The sequence below is a fragment of the Triturus cristatus genome, chromosome 2_1 (genome assembly GCF_964204655.1).
Source record: "Triturus cristatus chromosome 2_1, aTriCri1.1, whole genome shotgun sequence".
Classification (NCBI taxonomy): domain Eukaryota; kingdom Metazoa; phylum Chordata; class Amphibia; order Caudata; family Salamandridae; genus Triturus; species Triturus cristatus.
The window spans coordinates 34,610,709-34,628,289 of NC_140581.1; positions in this window are offsets into that span (position 1 = coordinate 34,610,709).

The window sequence follows — 17,581 nt, forward strand, 5'->3', positions numbered from 1 at the left end:
AGTAAGTGCCTGATTGGGCAGGGTTCTGTGGTGTACTTGGGACACCAGGTGGGGAGCGGCCAGGTGGCGCCCCTACAGCCCAAGTTTGAAACCATCCTGGCTTGGGAGCCCCAAAGACCCAGATATGGGTGAGAGCCTTTTTAGATCTCACAGGTTATTACAGGAGGCTTGTCAAGGGGTATGGCAACATTGTTGCCCCCTTGACTGAGCTGACTTCCAAGAAGCAGCCAAAGATTGTGAACTGGACTGACACCTGTCAGAAGGCTTTTGACGCCCTGAAGACTGCCATGTGCATAGCACCTGTACTTCAGGCGCCCAACTTTTCAAAAGAATTCGTTGTCCAGACAGACGCTTCCAAGCATGGTGTGGGGGCCGTTCTGTCACAGATCAATGAGGAGGGCCTAGACCAACCCGTAGCCTTCATCAGTAGGAGGTTACTTCCACGGGAACAGAGATGGAGTGCAATTGAGCGTGAGGCATTTGCTGTGGTCTGGGCACTGAAGAAGCTGAGACCATACCTGTTTGGGACTCACTTCCGGGTTCAGACAGACCACAGGCCCCTCAGATGGTTGATGCAGATGAGGGAAGAGAATCCAAAGTTGTTGAGGTGGTCCATTTCCCTACAGGGTATGGACTTTACGGTGGAACACCGCCCTGGTACAGAACACGCGCCAATGCTGATGGTCTGTCCAGAGTTTTCCGCCTTAGTGATGAGAACTCCCAAGTGGGTGGGTAGTTCTCCCCACATTTCAGCTGGAGGGGACACGTGTTAGACCTGGCACCATTGGCGTGGGTCTGCCTTCCATTTTTCACTTTTGTCTCCTCTGTGTTTGCTGGTGTTAGATGCTCTGGGCGCTGTGCCACTGCCATTCAGTGCCACAGCGCGAATGCTCCCTATTGTAAATTGACTGTATTACATTCTATAATCCTAATTGACCCAAGGAACCTGATGGGAAAGCCAAATTTAGTATGCCTGACCTCAGAATTAAAGTGCATCTGGTAGTGAAGATTATTTCTATATTCTGTGGTTGAAAATACCAGTTTTAGAAAGTGGGTATTTTCTTGCCTAAGCCTTCCAGTGTGCTCTGCTGTTATGTGTATTGGCTGTCTGGTTTTGGAGGGACAGGGCAGGCTGAGCCTGACCTGGATTGAATAGGGAGATCGGCAGTTGGAGTATGGGGAGGGGTGACCCTTTGATCTGAGTAGGGCTGTGCCTGGCAAGGTGAATGATGGCTCCACCTCCCACTGTGCGTCTGATGGCAGATCCATTTTTCCTGAAAGGCAGGATGCAGCCTTGTAAACAAAGTTCTCCAGTACGACACCAAACTGGTTCTGGCTGGGTTTAGTGATTTGTGACTTTTTGAGAACAAAGACCTTTCGGTTACAAAGATCTGTGCTAAAACCCCTACACGGTGTGTGTTACTTCTGGATATCAAGATGAACCTCTGTCCGTGTAACTAGAGGGAAAGGACTTTGAAGCTTTCATCCATCTTGCTGAAGAAACTACCCAAGGGCCTGATTTGAGCTTGCCCGGATTCCCATTTGAGGTGAATTCTACTCGCAGGTGAGGCCTCTGTTGAGAATTCCAGAGCATCTGGTTCTACTGCGGGGAACGCGGGCTGAAAGTCATTGTATCGCTAGTGTGGGCCGCTGCAGCTGAGAAGCTGTGCAGCTGAGTGCCCGCATTTGCTGTACTACCAAAGTCATCGTGATCGCTATTGTGGGCTGCCGCAGCTGAGGTGCTGTGCCGCTGAGTGCCCGCATTTGCCGTTCTACGAGAATCATCGCTATTGTGGGCTGCTGCAGCTGAGGAGCTGTGCCGCTGAGTGCCCGCATTTGCCGTTCTACGAGAATCATCGCTATCGCTATTGTGGGCCGCAGCAGCTGAGGAGCTGTGCCGCTGAGTGCCCGCATTTGCCGTCCTACGAGAATCATCACCATCGCTATTGTGGGCCACTGCAGCTGAGGAGCTGTGCCGCTGAGTGCCCGCACTATTCACCACTTCGAGGATCTTGTTATCACCTGCGTGTGCCGCTGGGTGCCCGCCTTTAAGCCCCGTCCCAGGATTATCGTGAGTGCACGCCGCGGACCGCTACAGCCAGGAGCTGTGGCCGCTGCGAGTCTCCCTGCCATCACCGCGGCTTCCTTGTGACGCTGCGTGCCGTGCCCCTTTAAATCATAGGTACATTGTGCATCACCAGGTCGTGTGGACCCCGGCCTCGAACTAAGTTCGTTCCACACGCTTTTTGAGTGCCTTGATTGCTTCTGAAGTGAATCTGTAATTATGTGCATTGTGGTTTCTTGAGTTCTTTTAAGCCTTGTTTTCAGTCTATATAAAGATAACTATTTTTCTATACCTACTTGTGGTGTCCGTTTTAGCGTCCATCCTACGTTATTGTGTATGATCATAAATGCTTCACACACTGCCTCTGAGATAGGCCTGTCTGCTCGTCCTACGTTACCACAGGGTTGAGCAGGGGTTATCAAAGGGTGTAGCCCCTTACTCTGACTTAGGAAGAAGGATCCCTATTTGGACCTCGGCTCCAGCCGCTGCCAACTAGAGATCCCCATTTCTAACAGCCATGAATACAATGAGTCACACAAGACCAGAGCGTGTTACTGCCCAGGAATACTGTAAGTCACGCAAGACCAGAGCCTGTCACTGCCCGGGAATACCGGGAGTCACGCAAGACCAGAGCCTGTCACTGCCCGGGAATACTGGAAGTCATGCAAGACCAGAGCCTGTCACTGCCTGGGAATACTGGGAGTCACGCAAGACCATAGCCTGTCACTGCCCGGAAATACTGGGAGTCACGCAAGACCAGCGCCTGTCACTGCCCGTAAATACCGCGAGTCACGCAAGATTAGAGCCTGTCACTGCTCGGGAATACTATTAGTCACACAAGACCAGAGCCTGTCACTGCCGGGAATACTGCGAGTCACACAAGGCCAGAGCGTGTCACTGCCCGTGAATACTGCGAGTCACGCAAGACCAGAGCGTGTCACTGCCCATGAATACTGCGAGTCACACAAGACCAGAGCGTGTCACTGCCATGAATATTACGAGTCACACAAGACCAGAGCGTGTCACTGCCATGAATACTACGAGTCACACAAGACCAGAGCATACTGCGAGTCACACAAGACTAGAGCGTGTCACTGCCATGAATACTGCGAGTCACACAAGACTAGAGCGTGTCACTGCCCGTGAAAACTACGAATTCACACAAGACCAGAGCGTTACTGCTCGTGAATACTACGAGTCACACAAGATCAGAGCGTGTTACTGCCATGAATACTACGAATTTACACAAGACCAGAGCCTGTCACTGCCTGTGAATATGGCGAGTCACGCAAGACCAGAGCATGGCACTGCCCGTGAATACAGAGAGTCACGCATGACCAGAGCCTGTTGCTGCCCGTGAATACGGAGAGTCACGCAAGACCAGAGCCTGTCACTGCTCGGGAATACTGCTAGTCACACAAGACCAGAGCCTCTCACTGCCGGGAATACTGCGAGTCACACAAGGCCAGAGCGTGTCACTGCCCGTGAATACTGCGAGTCACGCAAGACCAGAGCATGTCACTGTCATGAATACTGCGAGTCACACAAGACCAGAGCGTGTCACTGCCATGAATACTGCGAGTCACAAAAGACCAGAGCGTGTCACTGCCATGAATACTACGAGTCACACAAGACCAGAGCGTGTCACTGCCATGAATATTACGAGTCACACAAGACCAGAGCATACTGCGAGTCACACAAGACCAGAGCGTGTCACTGCCATGAATACTACGAGTCACACAAGACCAGAGCATACTGCGAGTCACACAAGACTAGAGCGTGTCACTGCCAAGAATACTGTGAGTCACACAAGACTAGAGCGTGTCACTGCCCGTGAATACTACGAATTCACACAAGACCAGAGCGTTACTGCCCGTGAATACTACGAGTCACACAAGACCAGAGCTTGTCACTGCCCGTGAATACGGCGAGTCATGCAAGACCAGAACCTGTCACTGCCCGTGAATTCTGCGGGTCGTGCAAGACCAGAGCCTGTCACTGCCCATAAATTCGGTGAGTCATGCAAGACCAGAGCCTGTCCCTGCCCGTGAATACTGCGAGTCACGCAAGACCAGAGCCTGTCACTGCCCGTGAATACTGTGAGTCATGCAAGACCAGAGCCTGTCACTGCCTGTGAATACTGCGAGTCACGCAAGACCAGAGTCTGTCACTGCCCATGAATACTGCGAGTCACGCAAGGCCAGAGCCTGTCACTGCCCGTGAATACTGCGAGTCACGCAAGATCAGAGCCTGTCACTGCCCGTGAATATTCACGCAAGACCAGAGCGTGTCACTGCTCGAGAATACTGCGAGTCACGAAAGACTAGAGCGTGTCACTGCCCATGAATACTACGAATTCACATAAGACCAGAGCGTTACTGCCCATGAATACTGCGAGTCACACAAGACCAGAGCATGTCACTGCCCGTGAAAACTGCGAGTCACACAAGACCAGAGCGTGTCACTGCCCTGAATACTGCGAGTCACACAAGACCAGAGCGTGTCACTGCCATGAATACTAAGAGTTACACAAGACCAGAGCGTGTCACTGCCATGAATACTATGAGTATTAGGACCTAGTTTCCATAAGAAAAGCACTTTTTGATTTGCCAATATCTTTGGCGCCGGGTGACGAATCTTCGTGAAATTTTCAAAACTAATGGCCTGCTCAGGTCAGCTCCTGTCTTCAAAGTTTTGGGGTGATTCATAAAGGCCTGCTCCTGAAACTGAAAGAGCTCAGGCCAATCCCATCGACCCACAGCACCGCCCTCCAGCAGGAGGAGGTTTAGCTTCCCTCTGTGCCCCCCCCCCCCACTCTCAAACCCCTCCTCTGTCCCCTCCCACAAATCCCATGCCTAGATGATTATTTATATTTGCCAAAAGGAAGAAGAAATTTTACCTGCTCTTTTCATTTCCAAAGTTCTTTTCATTTGAGGCACGTCCATATTTACCCAGAAGACTTGTGAGCATCTTTGAAATCCAGTAGGCACAGACGGAGGAATGTGTAGAGACAGGCAGGGGTGGGAACGAGGGGTGAGACAAGGGCATGCCCTTCTGTGAGTTGAAGGACGGGTGCACCAAGGGCGCTGTGCGTACAGTTAGGGGTGCAGGAAATGAATGGTGTTTGAAAGAACACTTCATGTATCAGAAAAAAACGTTTTCGCATATATTTGTATAAGTAAATCATGTTGGGTAAATCTCTACTGTTGTATCCTCGTTCCCCACCCCTATCTCCGCCCACTCGCACCTTCATACAGTGTTGGGAGCGATCGGAGAGAGTGTGGCATATTGCCCTCCATCGAGGCTGTAAGGAATAAACTTTACATATTAATCTAATCGAACTGGAAAGAGTGCGTAAACACGGGCTCCAAATGTCTTCTTTGAGTTTGTCATTTTCTCAGCTGCTAATGCTTGCAAGCAACCTTTTTTTCATGCCATATACATCTTTAGAATGTGTAGCTCTCCTGAGAGTCCAATGCATGCATGTCATGATGCTAGCTGACAAACGCTGGGAAATGACCTTTCATAGTTTACAGCAGGTACTGCAAATGCATGATGCCCTCAAACTATAATCATGCATTTGCAATGGGAATTACATTTCCAAATGAAAGTGGGCAAAAAATGACTGAGTGCGCACAGATACTCAGCTCCAGAAAGTCGACATCGGTGGCTGCCCGTGGCTCACACAGTGAGCCACCAAAAGTGCTGCCACCCTAGTGCCACTTAGGCACACCAACACCCCCTCTAGTATTGGTTAGGACCCTGGGGAGGAGTCCCACAGCCCAACACGCCAGGTATGCGTTAGGGCAGGAGACAGCGTGTCCGGCAGCAAAGAGGGCACCTGAAAGACTGGGACAGGTATAAATACTTTCCCCCAACTCTCTGCGCGCTGGAAATTATGCGGCCCAAGCGTCGGGCTGTGGGACTCCTCCCCAGGGTCTCAACCAAGACTAGAGGGGGTGTTGGTGTACCTAAGTGGCATTAAGGTGGCCCCCCTTTTAGGTGGCTCACTGTGTGAGCCACGAGCAACCGCATAGTGCCTATATAGCCAACACCCCCCCCCCCCCTCCCTTTGCAAGGTTAGCATACACAATGAAATAAATAAATACACAACACAATTCTTTGTTGGGAAAAGATTGCTGCAGGTTTATTCCATACAAAAGTAGGCAACATGATGGGTCAACTTATGGGCGATCCAAGGGCAGGCAGCGGTGATTGACCTACGCTGCCCTGCGCGCCTGAAGAGCCAAATTGCACTATGGCCAATCCAATCGGTGTGACCAGCTATGAGGGGATTCTGCCCTCGAACCACTGGTCCATCACTTCATTCACGCCCTTTTTAGGGTGGAGCGTTGCAAGGCAAGCCCCCGGTTGCTCAGGCTTCCAACCGCCTGAAGGACTAGCGGGGCACCGATGATTCTTTCTCCAGGGTCCTGCCGTAAAGAATCCTGGGGTTTGGCACAGGCACCCCTATAGCGCTCCAGAAGAGGTACCCTTCTGTACCCTTCCACCTCCAGCTCACCCTGTAACTCTGCCAAAGCTCTGGATGTAGCCAACTTCGCCTCCACCCCCCCCCCACCAAGGTCTGCTGTTTCATTCAATTGCAACCTGCCTCACACTGATGTCCAATAAGAACAGATCCAGGTCCACCTTTGATGGGTGCACCCCGTCCTCCTCTTTGTTGACCTATAGTCCTTCTAGGTAGACCATCTCCTTAGATACCTCTGACAGATGTGCCCCGTCTCCATCGGGGGACCATGTGTGTTACACGAAAAAGGCCACGCCAATTTACCCAGCCCGTCATATTTCTATGGAGTTCGCATTGTCCTCCAGCTTGGTGGGCTTGTCCATGGCTTTAATTTCCTTTCTGTCGGAATGAGATGGCCTCCCTGGGAGGGGGATCTACTGATCTTTTCCTAACCACAGCTTTGTTACCCTTTGTGCTACTGCAGGCTCTAAAAACTCCTGCAACCCGCTGTTAGCGTCCTTCTAGTTGGAAGTCTCCCCTATCTACCTCTGATAGGTGTGCCCTGTCCCTATCGGGAGCCGTGTGGTGTTTGCCCAAAAGAGGCCATGCTTAAATTACCAAGCCCTTCTATTAGGTATGAATTGATTTGAATCAAGCGGGCTTGCTCATGGCTCTTTTAGGCCTTCTGTATGACTGAACAATGGATTCCCCGGAGGTTGGAAACTACTGTTCTCTTGTTTGACCACAGCCTTGTTTACCCTGCTAGTTATTGTTCGAGCCAACCAAAACCCTATCTTCCCACTGACCTCCGATTGTACATGAGCGCAGTGCCAACAAGAGATGGGACCCCAAGAGCATAACAAACTACTGCTCTACATTGAAAAAACAGTCCTGTGTGCTACAATCAGTTGAGCCCAGTGTGCCAGGGTATGCATTTACCTTTGGGGGTTGATTAAGCCATAGGTCACCCCCATCCCTACTTGACGAGTCCAAATTAGAGGGTACAAACTGATAACCAACTGCAGCAGCAGCAAGGATTGTCATGCCTTCCTAGAACGCCAGGTGGACCTCCCCACCTAACGAGTCAAAGGTGGATCTAATCTCAGATTGGTGGGTCCTGAGGTCCCCATAGGGGTCTCCAAAGATTCTGCTACATCTCATGTCCTTCTTGCCTGAACCATCCATGTTTGACTGCGATCTGCAGATGCTGTGTCGCCATGCTGGTGACCCCACTCGGCATCCATGGCCCATTGCCAGCTTATGTTGCAGGGATCCCAGGTGCCGCAAAAGATGCCAATGCTTTTGGATTGTGAAGACATGGGAAAACTAAAAGAGAATGTAACCTTCACCTACTGAGATCAAGGTGCCGTGTGTGCTCTGGAATTGTCAGCATTTGTGTTCCAAACCCTTATTTCTTGACACTAATGGAGCCATGGCACACTTTTTGGCATAACCAACTGACGCAACCCATCTGGCAGACTTGCTGCTGCGAGATTTTGATCTTATCACCATGCTCTCATATTACCGGTGCACATCTTCTATAGGTCATGCCCCCACTCTATTTATACCGATTCCTGCTATGTACCCTTCTGCCCTTGTGTGGGTGAATGAAACACCTGGAACCTTGCAGATCCCACTGCCCTCACATCATAGGGCAATCCGGGGGGCGGGGTCAGTACAGTTAGGTTCTGCTACATTGCATAGCCTCATTGCCTGTAAGCACCCTCGTCTGACAGCAGTCTATCTGCTGTGTTGACCGCTAAATGTCAACACCCTGGCCCAATAGAGGCCATGCTTAAATTACCAAGCCCTTCTATTAGGTATGAATTGAGTTGAACCAAGCGGGCTTGCTCATGGCTCTATTAAACCTTCTGTATGACTGAACGATGGATTCCCCGGAGGTTGGAAACTACTGTTCTCTTCTTTGACTACAGCCTTGATTACCCTGCTAGTTATTGTTCGAGCCAACCAAAACCCTATCTTCCCACTGACCTCCGATTGTACATGAGCGCAGTGCCAACAGGAGATGGGACCCAAGAGCATAACAAACTACTGCTCTACATTGAAACCACAGTCCTGTGTGCGAAAATCAGTTGAGCCCAGTGTGCCAGGGTATGCATTGACCTTTGGGGGTTGATTAAGCCATAGGTCACCCCCATCCCTACTTGACAAGTCCGAACTAGAGGGCACAAACTGATAACAAATTTTTGCTAAATCAGAACCGCACCTCCCTTTTTAGTAAATTCAATTAAGTGTCTTCAAAGTTCTCATCAAAAAATATTCGATGCAAGAGAGGTCACTTCATCCAATCGTTGATAAACAATTTTCTTTTATTATCCAAAAAGATTCGTCCTACACTGCTAGGACTTCTTCAGGGCTGAAAATTTACAAAAGAGCACCACATAAATAACTATTCCTATTGCGAATATGTGATGTTGAATTCAAATTATTTTTTTTAAATTCTTTTTTTTGTAAAATCTTTTTCTAAAATAGCAAGACTTCATACATGATATCTACACAAACAATTTTGTATGATTGTACAAGCATGAAGGAATTACACCATAAAGTGAAAAAAAACACATATTACCTTCAGTCACAATATGCAACATATTGTTGCTTACATAAAATGTATGTAAATCACCAACTCCAAAGTGACTACAGGTTAAAACAACAAACATACACACAAGGTGCCTTCACGAACAACTATCAAAAGATATTTCAGGGTGTAATCAGAAGAAGAGAGATACGAAAGCCTGAAGTCAACAGAACCCCTCCTTATTGGGATCAGTTAAACAAAAACAAAACTAATAATGCATTTACAAAGCTGGGGTAAACATATTGTAACTCCACAGAAGAAGGAAGACACATATACATAGCAAAAAGTCCCATATTTACCCAATTCACCGAAGTGTGCTGGCAAGGAACCCTCATAGTTTATAAAACATCGCATTACGTACCAAAATTCTTGACAATCTGCAAACCAGGTATCCACAATAGTACTACAAATCCAATTATGACGTATTAGATAATATTCTCCAAATGAATTATAATTCTGTAAAAAATAACCAATTTGACAGCATCAACCACCTAAAATGATTCACCATATAGGAACCATAACGATGGAAGTAATTCAAAACAAAAATATAAATATATATGGCCTACCTCAATTTCTCCACTTGTTGCCTTATTGGGAATAATAAATAAACACAAAAGATGGTTTCCTTCCAATCTCAAGCAATGTTCCATTATGATAGCCAGATTATCAATGAAATGGATCAATATGCCATATTACTGTGGTCTTTTTGGTGGATATTTTAGAAGGTATTCCACACCCCACCACAGAAGAGTCCTATATATGGAAAAAAATATATATACACATATTGTAACTTAGAAAACCTAATAGGCATTTGTCCATCTACTAACAACTTCCACTTTTATCAAATAAATTACATACAGGAATATAATCTTCACCTTTATAAATACATACAGTTACTAACCAATGTGTGAATTAACCATAAAGATCAACTATAATGGCACATATGATTACTGATATTCAAACAAAACGGAAGGAATTAATCTTAAAGTATTAATACACAATGTTTGAATATAATATTATATATAGACCACAGTATATTCAAGAGGGTTCCCAAGTCCCCAAAGGGAATTCCAAACGCACTCCAAGTTATTAAAAACCAATCGCTACATGCTAGAGCAGGTTCATATGCACTAAGCAAATAACTGGCGGAGCACAAAATATGTATGCCATATGTAGTCATTGTATTGCTATCCATGGTGTTAGGGTGAACATTAGCATTGCCGACTAAGACAATATCATATAAATACATATCACAGTGACAAGCCACCGGACGTTTCCCTCCTAATATCGCTACTATTCAATATCAAACAGGATATTCTGATGTAATGCAAACAAATTTGTGTAGTTAGAATCGACTGCAAAAACATAAAGACCAATAGTATTCCAAGTAAATACGCAAGTTATTCAAATATTGTGTGACCAAGATAGTATCATCAGGTATTGGCTACCGCGGTAAAAAGTCAAATACTAGTACAGTAGTGACACAAAGTCATTATCTGCAACTCACCCATTGTACGAACTCGTTCATGCATTCCGCTATTATTCCCGAACAGCAATAGTCCAAGAAAATCACACTCGAAAACGCGCCACCATTTAAAGATGGAAACCATCGAGCGCGTTCGCGTGATGACGTCACGGAACTCTCGTTTTAATGATAAATTTTAAATGACAACTGAGCGCCATCTTTGAATGGCATCCCGCTATCTGGAGCACATGCATGGGGATCAAAGCTTTAATATCCAACCAGATATTTTGCCTCCTATATTGATGATCGTATAGCATTTTTCTTATCTATTAAAACAGTAAATTACTATATTACACAAAGTACTATATAATAAGCTAAAAAATGGTATCACCGCATGATAAATAAACAATATAATAGTTAACGGTGCAACTAGTCTAAGCACCGAAAGGACAAAAACAAGTGTTTAGCACCGCATAGTAAAAAGACACCATATTTCTAACCGGTGCAGCAGTATAAGCACCGAAGATGCAACTACTACACACTCGAAAACGCGCCACCATTTTAAGATGGAAAACGTAGAGCGCGTTCGGTGATGATGTCACGAAACTCTTGTTTCAATGATAAATTCTAAAACGAAAACTAAGCGCCATCTTTGAATGGCATCCGGCTATCTGGAGCACATGCATGGGGATTAAAGCTTTAATATCCAACCACATGTTTTACCTCCTATAATGATAATCATATGGCACTTTTAAATAAACAATATATTAGTTAACGGTACAACTAGTCAAAGCACCAAAAGGACAAAAACAGGTCTTTAGCACCGCATAATAAAGAGACAACATATTTCTAACCGGTCCAACAGTATAAGCACCGAAGATACAATAACAACTATTTAAAATTCCACATCGAATTTCCCCATAAAACAATGATAAAGCATACCAAAGGGGAACCCACAAGATGTAATATTATTCCACATTTATATCCCAATGATCAAATCGTATATAATAAATTCTAAACAGTAGCCAAATAATTCAAGGATGTCATCATATTTTGACAATTGAGATTTAATCCATGATTACTATTCATGGCATTGACAACACCGATCATCAAAGATAATAGTATAATCGGAAAAACGTCTCATTATGACCAAAGACGCAATCATTCAATATGTCTTCCTATAGGAAAAGAGAGAGTTACAAAGACTAACATACAACTAAAAATATATTTGTATGTATACTAAAAACTTGCCATATTGAAAAAAGTGCCATGAAGAAAAAAACGAAAGCAAAAATGAAAATGAGAAAGAAAGACAGAACACAGAGGGAAACACCTGACAGTATAATCCATATCTCCTTTTTTTGTTGAACATTGAAAATAACAAAATTAATCCAATATGTAGAACCCTTCAGTACAAACATGTAGCCCTTCAGTTTAGGACTATAAAGGTTATTACAACATAAATATAAATGGATGAATTTTCACCCATAATGTGTTTCAATGCGTATATATCCCTGATCATATATACATTATCCAAAGGAGACTTTACTGAATATCAAAGTTTGGAGCATACATCATATCCCTGATCATATATACATTATACAAAGGAGACTTTTCTGAATATCAAAATTTAGAGCATACATCATACGGAGAGCCCTCCGTCTGAAAATATTTAAAGGTAACACTACATCTCATCATCCGTGTTGTACCACAATTCCATGCATCTCAAGTTCACAGGTCCATTATACATCCCCACATTTCCCTTCAATAGAAACATATAAATCCATCCTGTTTGAGACTGTAGATGTTATTTGACAGTATCAAGAGATAAACTCCCACCCATAGTGTATTTCAGTACGTATACATCACCAATCATACATACATAGTGCTGCAGGCACGATTTTCTAAGTCCCAAAAATGGGAAATGCAAACATACACAAGGCCCTGCATGTATAAATATTTACAGATGATAATGCATCTCATCATCCGTGTTATGCCCCAGTTCAATGCATCTCAGTCTGCAAATCCATTTTGCTGCCACACGTCTCAAAACCAATTCACGGTTCCCACCCCGTGCCGGCATTGGAACGTGGTCAATTCCATGAAACCACAATTTGCATTGGCCCTTATGATGTTCCCCCATGGGATACGTCATGGGCTATCTTAAATCATTATGCTTTAATGCCCGTATATGTTCTTGGATACGTATTTTTAGGGGCCTCACCGTACTGCTGAGATAAATTTTGTTACATTCACAGTCCAGTATGTATATAACATATTTCGTATTACAATTTATAAAATGATTGATGATATATTCTTTGTTAGTATTATATGAAAAACTCTTCATTTTATCCTTAGCCAAGGTACATACACTACATGTGTGACATTTGAAAAAGCCCACCGGGGCCGTTGGCAACCATGAGCTGGTGACAGTTTTTTTCAGATAGCTGGGGCATAACCTATTTCTCAAGGTTCTACCTCAATGGAAAGTAACCCTGGGATTTATAGTCAAATGATCTCTGAGACTGGGTACAGCATATAAGAGTCCCCAGTGTTTTTTTAAAATGGTAAATATTTTACTGCAATTGTTAGTATATTGTGTAGTGAGAGTAAAACACAGATTTGATTCCTTTGCTGATTGTGTATTAGATCTCTTTAATAGTACATTAGTTCTTGATATATTATGGATCCTGGCATCAGCTTTTGTGAGAATTCTCTCATTGTAGCCCCTTGATCTAAATCTATTTTTGACTTCTATGATGTTCCTTTCAAATTCAACCTCAGTGCTACAGTTACGGCGAACCCGTACCATTTCTCCATATGGGATGTTTCTGATCACAGAATTTGGATGTGCACTAGTCGCATGTAAGATACTATTACATGATGATGGTTTACGAAAGATAGTGCTATGAATACTGCCTTTCTCAACATAAAATTTTACATCTAGAAATTCTATCTCGGTCGCACTATATTGCATAGTCAGATGAACGTTGTAAGGGCTATCATTCAAGAACTTGTGGAATTCTATTAGTTGGCCTACAGACCCCTTCCAGAGTAGTATGACATCATCAATATACCTCCCCCAAAAGACAATCATGTCGATCCAGGGGGAGGCATATTTGCCCCAGGCATGCTCCCTCTCCCACCATCCCATAAAGAGACAGGCGTACGAGGGAGCAAACCTGGAGCCCATCGCAGTGCCCTGCACCTGATGATGCCACACACCATTGTGCAAAAAGTAGTTCTTTGAAAGGATGATGTCAATCATATCCATAAGCATCATATTATGACCCATATGGTCAGCTGTTCTTGTATTTAAAAAAGATTGTATTGCAATGCTACCAAAATGTTTCTGGATGCAAGTATAAAGACTGGTAACATCCATTGTCACAAACATAAGTTCATCCGACCAAATGAAACCCTCAAATTTTTGAAGAATGTCCCTAGTATCTTGTATATATGATAGTAAATTGTTGACAAAGGCTTGAAGAAAACCATCTACATATTGTGATAAACGTTCTGTCGGTGAATCAATACCCGAAATGATGGGTCTCCCAGGGGGAAATGCGCCCCCTTTATGGATTTTGGGGAGAATATACATACAACAGGATGGCTGACAATGAGATATTTATATTCATCTTCCATTTTCACGCCAATCAAACAGTCTTGTATTGATATAAGTAGCAAGGGGGGCAATGGGATTGGTACCTATCCGTTCGTAACACATAGGATCTGCAAGTTGTGTATCTATTTCTCCCAAGTAGTCAGTCGCGTTCATAACCACCACATTGCCTCCCTTGTCTGCTTCTCTGATAACAATAGAATTGTCCTTCATAAGTGTATTTAACGCAATCCTTTCAACTCTTGTTAAATTTTGTTTAGGATTGCCATATTTACTCGGATTATCCATAATTGAATAGATGTCACTGGTAACTCTATCTCTAAAAAGATCTATGTTCACATGTGTATTATTTGGTATAAATTTTGATCGCCCTTTAAGCCCGCTACTGATTTGGGTGTCTTCATTAATATTAAGATCTTCTCTAAGCTCCTGCAAAGAAAATTGTGTATTATCAGGAATAGCAAAGACCATTTGTAAGTCATGAAGGTCAGCCACAGTATGTGAGACATTTAATACAGGTGCAACAATAGGATATTTATTCAATTGGTTTGAAAAAAAATGGTCCTTTAATTTCAAAAGACGAGTAAACTTAAACAAATCAACCAGAATATCAACGGGATCACCCCATTGTGATGGGCAAAAGCCTAAGCCCTTCTGTAGCACATTGTTTTCAACTTCTGAAAGAGTACGACAGGATAAATTTACAATAGTCAATTCCTTAGATGTAGTGTTATCTGTGGCCCCCACTAAGTGGTTTTGGACCGTGTTGTCATTCCTAAAGGTGTTTCTTTTTTTCTCTCTTTTCTCTTTCCACCTTTTTCCTCCCCTTCTTGTCTTTGATCTTGTCTTGTTACTCTGTTGCCCAATCTCACTCTCTCCATTTCTAATAAAAAAATTAGGTCGTACCGGAGATGTTGATAACGGTGCACCCCCATCACCAGAACGAGTACTGTCAATAGAGGAAATGGAGCTACTATCTATAGAGATTGATTCTGTGGTGTCCTCTCTTATTTTTTTTTTTTCCTTCACCCAATGGCTTGACATTGTCAAATTTCTTAGCAAACGTATAGATTCTTCCTTCCTTATAATCATTATCATCCCTTTTGATCTTCCTAAGTTTTTTTATCTCTCAAGTAGATTTGATGGCTTTCTATAATCCTGTCATAAATTTCATAATTCTTTGTGATTACTTGTTTGAGTTCAGAACATTCAATTTCTCTCTCTAATGTAACTATATCATCCCTAAATTCAATCACCTTTTTATCCGCATGTTTGATGAGGATATGCATCATGGTGTTGGAGGCACCATGGAGATTCTCCTCCCAATCTTTTAATGAATCCTCATCAAGATCTTCAAATGTGGGGAATATAAGAATTCTTAAACCCCTTGGGATTTTTCCATTGTCTATATACTTTTGGAGAGTAATACTGTCCCACCAGCGGGACATCTCTTGCTTTTTTTAATCTCTCTAATTTCTGAAATTTTGCTTTAAACCCCTCTCCTGGCCTGGCCTCTGATGTAATTGAACTACTTATTTGCATGTTTGAAAACAGGCCCAAGGCCATCTCTTCTCTTTTGTCATTAAATTTAGACATTTCGAATAATATGCACAATTGTTATGTTTTTATATTTTCATCAATCAAACCTGGTTCCAAATGTGCCGCTTAATCCCAAAAAGAGATACTTACACAAAAGAAGGACAGTTGGGTTAGAAAGCTAGAGCAGCACCAAATATGGAAACTAATACCAGAAATATTTGAACACAAATATCTGAAATGTGTGCAGGTTCAGAAAACACCCTCTGTCCAAAAGGTGTTACCTAAAATAGGAAACAAACAGATTTTTGCTAAATCAGAACCGCACCACCCTTTTTAGTAAATTCAATTAAGTGTCCACAAAGTTCTCATCAAAAAATATTCGATGCAAGAGAGGTCACTTCATCCAATCGTTGATAAACATTTTTCTTTTATTATCCAAAAAGATTTCTTCCAGCCAACGCGTTTCGTCCTACACTGCTAGGACTTCTTCAGGGCTGAAAATTTACAAAAGAGCACCACATAAATAACTATTCCTATTGCGAATATGTGATGTCCAATTCAAATTCTTTTTTTAAATTCTTTTTATGTAAAATCTTTTTCTAAAAAAGCAAGACTTCATACATGATATCTACACAAACAATTTTGTATGATTGTACAAGCATGAAGGAATTACACCATAAAGTGAAAATAACCCACATATTACCTTCAGTCACAATATGCAACATATTGTCGCTTACATAAAATGTATGTAAATCACCAACTCCAAAGTGACTACAGGTTAAAACAACAAACATACACACAAGGTGCCTTCACGAACAACTATCAAAAGATATTTCAGGGTGTAATCAGAAGAAGAGAGATACGAAAGCCTGAAGTCAACAGAACCCCTCCTTATTGGGATCAGTTAAACAAAAAAAAAACTAATAATGCATTTACAAAGGTGGGGTAAACATATTGTAACTCCACAGAAGAAGGAAGACACATATACATAGCAAAAAGTCCCATATTTACCCAATTCACCGAAGTGTGCTGGCAAGGAACCCTCATAGTTTATAAAACATCGCATTACGTACCAAAATTCTTGACAATCTGTAAACCAGGTATCCACAATGGTACTACAAATCCAATTATGACGTATTAGAGAAATATGGAGAAATGGTATGAGTTCGCGCCATAACTGTAGCACTAAGGTTGAATTTGAAAGGAACATCATAGAAGTCAAAAATAGATTTAGATCAAGGGGCTACAATGAGAGAATTCTCACAAAAGCTGATGCCAGGATCCATAATATATCAAGAACTAATGTACTATTAAAGAGATCTAATACACAATTAGCAAAGGAATCAAATCCGTGTTTGACTCTCACTACACAATATACTAACAATAGCAGTAAAATATTTACCATTTAAAAAAACACTGGGGACTCTTATATGCTGTACCTAGTCTCAGAGATCATTTGACTATAAATCCCAGTGTTACTTTCCATCGAGGTAGAACCTTGAGAAATAGGTTATGCCCCAGCTATCTGAAAAAAACTGTCACCAGCTCATGGTTGCCAACGGCCCCGGTTGGCTTTTTCAAATGTCACACATGTAGTGTATGTACCTTGGCTAAGGATAAAATGAAGAGTTTTTCATATAATACTAACAAAGAATATATCATGAATCATTTTATAAATTGTAATACGAAATATGTTATATACATACTGGACTGTGAATGTAACAAAATTTATGTCAGCAGTACGGTGAGGCCCCTAAAAATACGTATCCAAGAACATATATGGGCATTAAAGCATAATGATTTAAGATAGCCCATGACGTATCCCA